Raw genomic sequence first — 11,978 nt, 5'->3', positions numbered from 1 at the left:
CTAGAGAGATGCAACTGCACCTCGCTGATGAGGCCCAAGGGAGGCCGAAACATACGTCTGGTGTTTGATGTTTTCTCTTGTTCAGAGAAGAATTGCCTGGTATTTCAGTTTTGTACTATCATTGGGCAGGATCAGACTGATATGCTACAGAATATTTTTTCTCTGTGAAAGGCATAATGTGCTAAAAGAGACTGCACCCTGAGTGGCACTGGCCTTGTGGATAAGCACAAAAGTTTTTTCTAGTTTTTGTTCTGTCTCAGTTGAGGACATCTCTCCATTTTTCTAGCTTCATCAGGATGCCAAGCTGACCCTTCTACAGCCCTTCTACAGCCCGGAAAAGCTTTATCAGGAATGTTCTGTGAAAGGGAAGCAGCCAAGAAAATTGTTTTTCGGAAGGGGAACAGGGTGAAAAGGCTAAGATATCCTAAACCTCACAAAGATTGGAATGAATATCAGTGGAAAAGAGTATTATGAAGTGACAAATCCAAGTTTGAAATTGTTAGGTGCAATCATCAACAATATGTGAAAAACAGCTGATAAAACTCTGACAGTCATAGAGTAGCCTCCACAGAGTCCAGACCTGAATATTATAGATGCCGTATGGGATCACCTGGACAGAGAAAGAAATAAAAGACAACCTAAATCTAAAGAAAAACTCTGGGAAGTGCTGAAAGAAGCCTCTTCCCAAAAGAGTTCAAGATTTGCTTAGTGCCAAGGGAAGTCACACTAAATACTGACTTTTGTCTGAAGAAGCCATTTTGTTCTGAAAATGTTTTATTTATTTTTTATACTTTATGTACATATTTCCTGTATTTTCTGTTTGTATCTTAATAAAGAGACCGAATAATTAAGATTTTGGGCTCATGTTATGAAATGAAAGTACAAAAAAAGGGGAAAAACCTAACACCCCACTCTCGCGCAAACCCGATCGCATATTCTTATGTGCGCAAACCTGACATGAAAATATGAATATTTCACATTCCAATGTTCTTCACATAGCAGTATATGTTCTATTTATTCATAAATACATATTCATAAATTAGCGCTCCACTTGTAATCTAGCCCATAATGTATATACATATAATATATAGATATAAGGGGGCCTATTTATTAATGTGCGAGCGGGTATCGAATTAGAGGTGGTACAGTGAATCCAGTATAATCAGATAGTCCAACTCTATAAGTGGGGCACAAGTAGAAGGCTGCTCTCCTCCTCACAGACTTGTCCGGGAGTAGCTATAGATAAAAGCGATAATAGAGGGGCGCCTCATGTGTGCATCAGTATGTCAGGATGAATCAGTCAAAATAGGCAATGCCAAATGGATACTCACATTTAGTACAAGTACACCTATGTACTGGTAGAAGCAGGCTGGTAACTTGGGGTGCACCAGCTAACCCTCTCCAGGTGAGGATCCTGCCACACTCCATGTGTAATAGATTCCAATTGGTAGTCAGGAACAGTGATTATACTGCTCAAAGAAGGTGCTGAACTAGAGCTTGTATAAAGCAAGTTCCTTTATTAAAAACAGTTTAAAAATAATAACAAGCAATGGTTACATGTAAACCACGCGTTTCTCAGCATTAGCATTGGCTGTTTCAACAGGCATAAAGCACCTTCCAACTGACAAAATATTTCAACCAAATTTAGCCAATAGTGAACAAGAACACACCCATAATGGGCGTATGAGAATACATATATTCTTAATTGATTAATTGACAATAAGTAACAGTCTTATAACAAAAATAGATACAACGCAGTATTAAACATTATTGTGCAATAAAAACTGCAATAGATTATAGTTGCAACATTACAATCATACTGGGCAAAATCGAAAATATTTTATCTGATAGCTTGTACAATGTGAAAAGTGACATAAAAAGCAATAATCATCATACTATCTAAAAAGTATAATTGTGGCACATTTCAGTAATTTATCTGTATCACTAATTTATATGCCATCTGATGGGAAAGCGAATTCACAGCACTGGACACATGCAATCTTCCTTAGTCCTAATCTTTATAGACCTACTATATACTCAACTTACTTGGTGAAGTGAAGAGCTTATACTCGTTACCCAACCTCTTATAATACTTACAACCACAGATTACGGCAGTTCACTTGCTTCTTACATGAATGATGTCCATGTGTTGGCCAATCCCCATATATTTGCTCATATAAAACAAATGATCATAATATGGCATCGATATGAGATGTTATATCTTGTTATAGGGCTCACACGAGCTACTAAAAATAAGTAAACATCTGTCAGGCTTTTACATGAGGCGCCCCTCTATTATCTCTTTTATCTATAGATATAATGTATATGCATATAATATATAGACATAATGTATATGCATATAATATATAGATATAATGTATATGCATATAATATATAGATATAATGTATATGCATATAATATATAGATATAATGTATATACAAATAATATATAGATATAATGTATATACAAATAATATATAGATATAATGTATATGCATATAATATATAGACATAATGTATATGCATATAATATATAGATATAATGTATATACAAATAATATATAGATATAATGTATATACAAATAATATATAGATATAATGTATATGCATATAATATATAGATATAATGTATATAAAAATAATATATAGATATAATGTATATACAAATAATATATAAATATAATGTATATACAAATAATATATAGATATAATGTATATACAAATAATATATAAATATAATGTATATGCATATAATATATAGATATAATGTATATACAAATAATATATAGATATAATGTATATACAAATAATATATAGATATAATGTATATACAAATAATATATAGATATAATGTATATACAAATAATATATAAATATAATGTATATGCATATAATATATAGATATAATGTATATACAAATAATATATAGATATAATGTATATGCATATAATATATAGATATAATGTATATGCATATAATATATAGATATAATGTATATACATATAATATATAGATATAATGTATATGCAAATAATATATAGATATAATGTATATACAAATAATATATAGATATAATGTATATGCATATAATATATAGATATAATGTATATACAAATAATATATAGATATAATGTATATGCATATAATATATAGATATAATGTATATACAAATAATATATAGATATAATGTATATGCATATAATATATAGATATAATGTATATGCATATAATATATAGACATAATGTATATGCATATAATATATAGATATAATGTATATGCATATAATATATAGATATAATGTATATACAAATAATATATAGATATAATGTATATGCATATAATATATAGATATAATGTATATACAAATAATATATAGATATAATGTATATGCATATAATATATAGATATAATGTATATACAAATAATATATAGATATAATGTATATGCATATAATATATAGATATAATGTATATGCATATAATATATAGACATAATGTATATGCATATAATATATAGATATAATGTATATGCATATAATATATAGATATAATGTATATACAAATAATATATAGATATAATGTATATGCATATAATATATAGATATAATGTATATACAAATAATATATAGATATAATGTATATGCATATAATATATAGACATAATGTATATGCATATAATATATAGATATAATGTATATGCATATAATATATAGATATAATGTATATACATATAATATATAGATATAATGTATATGCATATAATATATAGATATAATGTATATACAAATAATATATAGATATAATGTATATGCATATAATATATAGATATAATGTATATACATATAATATATAGATATAATGTATATGCATATAATATATAGATATAATGTATATGCATATAATATATAGATATAATGTATATGCATATAATATATAGATATAATGTATATACAAATAATATATAGATATAATGTATATGCATATAATATATAGATATAATGTATATACAAATAATATATAGATATAATGTATATGCATATAATATATAGATATAATGTATATGCATATAATATATATATATATAATGTATATGCATATAATATATAGATATAATGTATATGCATATAATATATAGATATAATGTATATACAAATAATATATAGATATAATGTATATGCATATAATATATAGATATAATGTATATACAAATAATATATAGATATAATGTATATGCATATAATATATAGATATAATGTATATGCATATAATATATAGACATAATGTATATGCATATGATATATAGATATAATGTATATGCATATAATATATAGATATAATGTATATACAAATAATATATAGATATAATGTATATGCATATAATATATAGATATAATGTATATACAAATAATATATAGATATAATGTATATGCATATAATATATACATAATGTATATACATATAATATATAGATATAATGTTTATACATATACTATATAGATATAATGTATATGCATATAATATATAGATATAATGTATATACAAATAATATATAGATATAATGTATATACAAATAATATATAGATATAATGTATATGCATATAATATATAGATATAATGTATATAAAAATAATATAGATATAATGTATATACATATAATATATAGATGTATATACATATAATATATAGATTTATATACATATAATATATAGATATAATGTATATACAAATAATATAAAGATATAATGTATATACATATAATATATAGGTATAATGTATATGCATATAATATATAGATATAATGTATATGCATATAATATATAGATATAATGTATTTGCATATAATATATAGATAAAATGTATATACATATAATATATAGATATAATGTATATACAAATATATATATACAAATAATATATAAATATAATGTAAATGCATATAATATATAGATATAATGTATATACATATAATATATAGATATAATGTATATGCATATAATATATAGATATAATGTATATGCATATAATATATAGTTATAATGTATATGCATATAATATATAGATATAATGTATATGCATATAATATATAGATATAATGTATATACATATAATATATAGATATAATGTATATGCATATAATATATATATATAATGTATATGCATATAATATATAGATATAATGTATATACAAATAATATATAGATATAATGTATATGTATGTAATATATAAATAATGTATATGCATATACTATATAGATATAATGTATATGCATATAATATATAGATTTAATGTATACACAGTACATATAATATATAGATATAATGTATATACATATAATAGATATAATGTATATACAAATAATAAATAGATATAATGTATATAAAAATAATATATAGATATAATGTATATACAAATAATATATAGATATAATGTATATGCATATAATATGTAGCTATAATGTATATACTGTACATATAATATATAGATATAATGTATACACATATAATATATAGATATAATGTATATTTATATAATATATAGATATAATGTATATGCATATAATATATAGATATAATGTATATTTATATAATATATAGATATAATGTATACACAGTACATATAATATATAGATATAATGTATACACAGTACATATCATATATAGATATAATGTATATACATATAATATATAGACATAATGTATACACATATAATAAATAGATATAATGTCTATACATATAATATATAGATATAAAGTATATGCATATAATATATAGACATAATGTATATACATATAATAAATAGATATAATGTATATACTGTACATATAATATATAAATATAATGTATATACAAATAATATATAGATATAATATATATACATATAATATATAGATATAATGTATATGCATATAATATATAGATATAATGTATATGCATATAATATATAGATATAATGTATATACATATAATATATAGATATAATGTATATGCATATAATATATAGATATAATGTATATGCATATAATATATAGATATAATGTATATACAAATAATATATAGATATAATGTATATGCATGTAATATATACATAATGTATATGCATATAATATATAGATATAATGTATATACATATAATATATAGATTTAATGTATACACAGTACATATAATATATAGATATAATGTATATACATATAATAGATATAATGTATACACATATAATAAATAGATATAATGTCTATACATATAATATATAGATATAATGTATATGCATATAATATATAGCCATAATGTATATACATATAATAAATAGATATAATGTATATGCATATAATATATATATAAAATGTATACACAAATAATAAATAGATATAATGTATATACTGTACATATAATATATAAATATAATGTATATACAAATAATATATAGATAGAATGTATATACATATAATAAATAGATATAATGTATATACTGTACATATAATATATAAATATAATGTATATACAAATAATATATAGATAGATGGATATAAATTTAATGACCAGTGCTTTCTATAGACTGATACTGGGACAAAGTGTTGTATACTTGGCACATTTGTGTATAGAGATACAAGGTTTTGTAAAGAGTGAGGTTTCTAATTTCCAGTACTAATTTAACACTAGCGCTGCGGAATCTGTTGGCGCTCTACAAATAACCGATAATAAGAATAATAACACTCTACTTTGTGTTTGTCTGTAACTGCACTATTTTAAAGGAATTGTAGATTCTAAATGTCAGACAAAAATGAAGCAGCTATCAATAAAAGAATTAAAGAATTTTAGATTATTCAAAGCTGGAAGCTTCAAGGGACAGTTTACTCAAAATATTTCTCCCCTTTAATTTATTCCCAATGATCCACTTTACCTGCTGGAGTGTATTAAATTGTTTACAATTAGCTCCTTTACCCTTATATTGGCATAATTTAGCATGTGGTATCCCCACCTATTCTGAAAGTTTGTGGCCGTGCGTACCAGCTATAGATAAGCTTTGTAAACACAGCCAGCAGAAGAAATTACACTCCCAGTGTGATAAAGCAGAGATAAGGTAATAAAATGTTGATTTTCCATTGTTCTCCCAAAGTATTGGTGATTGTTTTAAGGACAGATATAAGATAAAGAAGCAGGTATATGTGCACAATGTGATACAGTAATGAGATCTGATTATACCTACAAGCTCAACCCATTTTATTAGGCCGTGGCTTCAAAACACAAAATCAGAGCTTTAATATACAGAAATACACCTTAAAAAGCTAATTTTCATACATTTTTTACTCTGTAGTTGGTAAAAAAAGCAATTGCAAACACATTAAGGGAAAAACTATTTTACAGTACACTGTCCCTTTCAGTCTTTTTACTGCAAGAATCTGGTATCTCACAGTATAAACTGATTACTAAGAAGCATTATCTTTTAATCTCTGGCGCCCTCTAGTGCCATAAAAACATTACCCACATTAAAATTATCACAAGGGCTGACATTCTCTATGAATCAAAAACAATCATTACATTTGGATTGGTTTTTTTTTGTATTTTTTATTTCATTTATCGATAATTTTGAAATTTAGGGACCAAATCAAACTAGAAAAAGATTACTGTGACCAAAAAGATATAACAGGGAAATGTTACAACAAAGAATATTGAATAGAGAAAAATGTTGCAGCCAACATAACTGAAATATGACCTAGATGTAATTTCTCTTAAAATATACAGTGCCCTCCACTAATATTGCCACCCTTGGTAAATATGAAAGCATTTCTTTATTGTTTAAACTTTTCATCTTTTGTTAAAAAAATACACAAACATACTCTGCTCTCATGGATATCAAACAATTGCAAACACAACACAGGTTTAAACAACAAAAAAATCATCTTTTATTAGCACCCTTTTAGTCAATACTTTGTGCTACCTCCCTTTGCAAAGATAACAGCTCTTAGACTCCTCCTATAATACCTGATGAGGTTGGAGAATACACGGCAAGGGATCTGAGACTCCTCCTATAATGCCTGATGAGGTTGGAGAATACACGGCAAGGGATCTGAGACTTCTCCTATAATGCCTGATGAGGTTGGAGAATACACGGCAAGGGATCTGAGACTCCTTCTATAATACCTGATGAGGTTGGAGAATACACGGCAAGGGATCTGAGACTCCTCCTATAATGCCTGATGAGGTTGGAGAATACACGGCAAGGTATCTGAGACTCCTCCTATAATACCTGATGAGGTTGGAGAATACCTCAACGCAACGCGGGTACCCCAGAGATCTCATTGTAGACACCATCAATCAGGTGTCTCAATTGGATCGAAAATCATTATTAAAACCAGGTTTGTCTGCTAAAAAAGATTCAAAGAGAATGATTTTTGTGTCTGAATTTTCCAGACAAAGTGATCAGGTTTGGAAAATTATCAGAAAACATTGGGGTATCCTAAAAGATTGCAATTCGGAGGTTGTTGAATTTGACCAAATGCCTATGCCAGCATATAAGCGCAGTAAGAGCTTGAGGGACTCTTTGATTAAAGCTGACATTGGCCCTGGTAGAACATTGTCACAGCGGTTTATTACCAAGAAGAATTTAGGCTGTTTTCCCTGTTTAGGGTGTAGCAATTGTAATTCTATAGTAAGGAGTCCCTATTTTTTACACCCACATAGTGGTTATAAATTTCATTATAGGGACTACTTTACTTGTAATAGCAATTATGTTATCTATATGATCAAATGCCCATGTGGGAAAGCCTACATTGGCGAGTCCTCTAGGAGGGTACGGGATCGAATCACCGAACACAAGAGCAACATCAGATGTAAGGTACTCACTGCACCAGTAGCTTATCATTTTCTAGCTATGGGACATCATATTAGCCAACTGAGGTTCCAGGTAATCGAACAAATTAGGACCCCCCGTAGGGGTGGCAATAGGGATACCCTTTTGAAACAACGTGAATCCTATTGGATTTTTAAGTTGGATACCCTGGAACCTAGGGGGCTTAATAGAGAGATAGACTGGTCTGTGTTCTATTGAACTGGTGTTGCTCTTGTGTTCTCATATTCTATAGTACTAGGCTTAAATCATGGTGCTTAATGTTATATAAATAAGTTCTAATGAATTAATTGCAGTGTTTTTTGTATGTGTAGATGTGGTTCTATTATAGGGGCTTCATAGCTGTTTTGTTTTTAATTTTTGTACATGGTCTACCTATCTTTCACCAGCAGATGGTGCTGTTGCATTTATAGAATGTAAATTACAAGATTGTAAGGGTTAAAATCCCAAGGTGAGCTATTTAAACAGGTGTACCTGTACTATCACTTACCACATGATTAAGGGGCATGGCTCCCCGAAACGTCGTGGCTGTTTGACTCTGCACTTTCTAAAATAAAGCATTGAAACTTTGGCATGTTGGAGAGCTTCATTTTTACATTTTTCTACTATTGTTGGGGAGTTTTGTAGTGACTCCTTGAAGCTCTAACCTGTGTGTATTGCTGCTGGATGTTTTGCACAATTGGAGAATACACGGCAAGGGATCTGAGACTCCTCCTATAATGCCTGATGAGGTTGGAGAATACACGGCAAGGGATCTGAGACTCCTCCTATAATGCCTGATGAGGTTGGAGAATACACGGCAAGGGATCTGAGACTCCTCCTATAATACCTGATGAGGTTGGAGAATACAAAGCAAGGGATCTGAGACTCCTCCTATAATGCCTGATGAGGTTGGAGAATACACGGCAAGGGATCTGAGACTCTTCCTATAATGCCTGATGACGTTGGAGAATACACGGCAAGGGATCCGACTCCTCCTTTAATGCCTGATGACGTTGGAGAATACATGGCAAGGGATCTGAGACTCCTCCTATAATGCCTGATGAGGTTGGAGAATACAAGGCAAGGTATCTGAGACTCCTCCTATAATGCCTGATGAGGTTGTAGAATACACGGCAAGGGATCTGAGACTCTTCCTATAATGCCTGATGAGGTTGGAGAATACATGGCAAGGGATCTGAGACTGCTCCTATAATACCTGATGACGTTGGAGAATACACGGCAAGGTATCTGAGACTCCTCCTATAATGCCTGATGAGGTTGGAGAATACAAGGCAAGGTATCTGAGACTCCTCCTATAATGCCTGATGAGGTTGTAGAATACACGGCAAGGGATCTGAGACTCTTCCTATAATGCCTGATGAGGTTGGAGAATACATGGCAAGGGATCTGAGACTGCTCCTATAATACCTGATGACGTTGGAGAATACACGGCAAGGTATCTGAGACTCCTCCTAAAATGCCTGATGACGTTGGAGAATACATGGCAAGGGATCTGAGACTTCTCCTATAAAAACCTGATGAGGTTGGAGAATACACGGCAAGGGATCTGAGACTCCTCCTATAATGCCTGATGAGGATGGAGAATACATGGCAAGTGATCTGAGACTCCTCCTATAATGCCTGATGAGGTTGGAGAATACAGGGCAAGGGATTTGAGACTCCTCCTATAATACCTGATGAGGATGGAAAATACACGGCAAGGGATCTGAGACTCCTCCTATAATACCTGATGACGTTGGAGAATACATGGCAAGGGATCTGAGACTCCTCCTATAATGCCTGATGAGGTTGGAGAATAAACGGCAAAGTATCTGAGACTCCTCCTATAATGCCTGATGATGTTGGAGAATACATGGCAAGGGATCTGTGACTCCTTCTATAATACCTGATGAGGTTGGAGAATACACGGCAAGGGATCTGAGACTCCTCCTATAATGCCTGATAAGGTTGGAGAATACACGGCAAGGGATCTGAGACTCCTGCTATAATACCTGATGACGTTGGGGAATACATGGCAAGGGATCTGAGACTCCTCCTATAATGCCTGATGAGGTTGGAGAATACACGGCAAGGGACCTGAGACTCCTCCTATAATACCTGATGAGGTTGGAGAATACACGGCAAGGGATCTGAGACTCCTCCTATAATGCCTGATGAGGTTGGAGAATACACGGCAAGGGATCTGAGACTCCTCCTATAATGCCTGATGAGGTTGGAGAATAAACGGCAAGGGATCTGAGACTCCTCCTATAATGCCTGATGAGGTTGGAGAATACACGGCAAGGGATCTGAGACTCCTCCTATAATGCCTGATGAGGTTGGAGAATACACGGCAAGGGATCTGAGACTCCTCCTATAATGCCTGATGACGTTGGAGAATACACGGCAAGGGATCTGAGACTCCTCCTATAATGCCTGATGAGGTTGGAGAATACACGGCAAGGGATCTGAGACTCCTCCTATAATGCCTGATGACGTTGGAGAATACATGGCAAGGGATCTGAGACTCCTCCTATAATGCCTGATGAGGTTGGAGAATACACGGCAAGGGATCTGAGACTCCTCCTATAATGCCTGATGAGGTTGGAGAATACACGGCAAGGGATCTGAGACTCCTCCTATAATGCCTGATGAGGTTGGACAATACACGGCAAGGGATCTGAGACTCCTCCTATAATACCTGATGAGGTTGGAGAATACACGGCAAGGGATCTGAGACTTCTCCTATAATGCCTGATGAGGTTGTAGAATACACGGCAAGGGATCTTAGACTCCTCCTATAATACCTGATGAGGTTGGAGAATACATGGCAAGGGATCTGAGACTCCTCCTATAATGCCTGATGACAGTCGAGTATACACAGCAAGGTATCTGAGACTCCTCCTATAATGCCTGATGAGGTTGGAGAATACATGGCAAGGTATCTGAGACTCCTCCTAAAATGCCTGATGACGTTGGAGAATACATGGCAAGGGATCTGAGACTTCTCCTATAAAAACCTGATGAGGATGGAGAATACACGGCAAGGGATCTGAGACTCCTCCTATAATGCCTGATGAGGATGGAGAATACATGGCAAGTGATCTGAGACTCCTCCTATAATGCCTGATGAGGTTGGAGAATACAG

This window comes from Bombina bombina, chromosome 8 (assembly GCF_027579735.1).
Source record: "Bombina bombina isolate aBomBom1 chromosome 8, aBomBom1.pri, whole genome shotgun sequence".
Classification (NCBI taxonomy): domain Eukaryota; kingdom Metazoa; phylum Chordata; class Amphibia; order Anura; family Bombinatoridae; genus Bombina; species Bombina bombina.
This window is presented reverse-complemented; position numbering follows the sequence as displayed.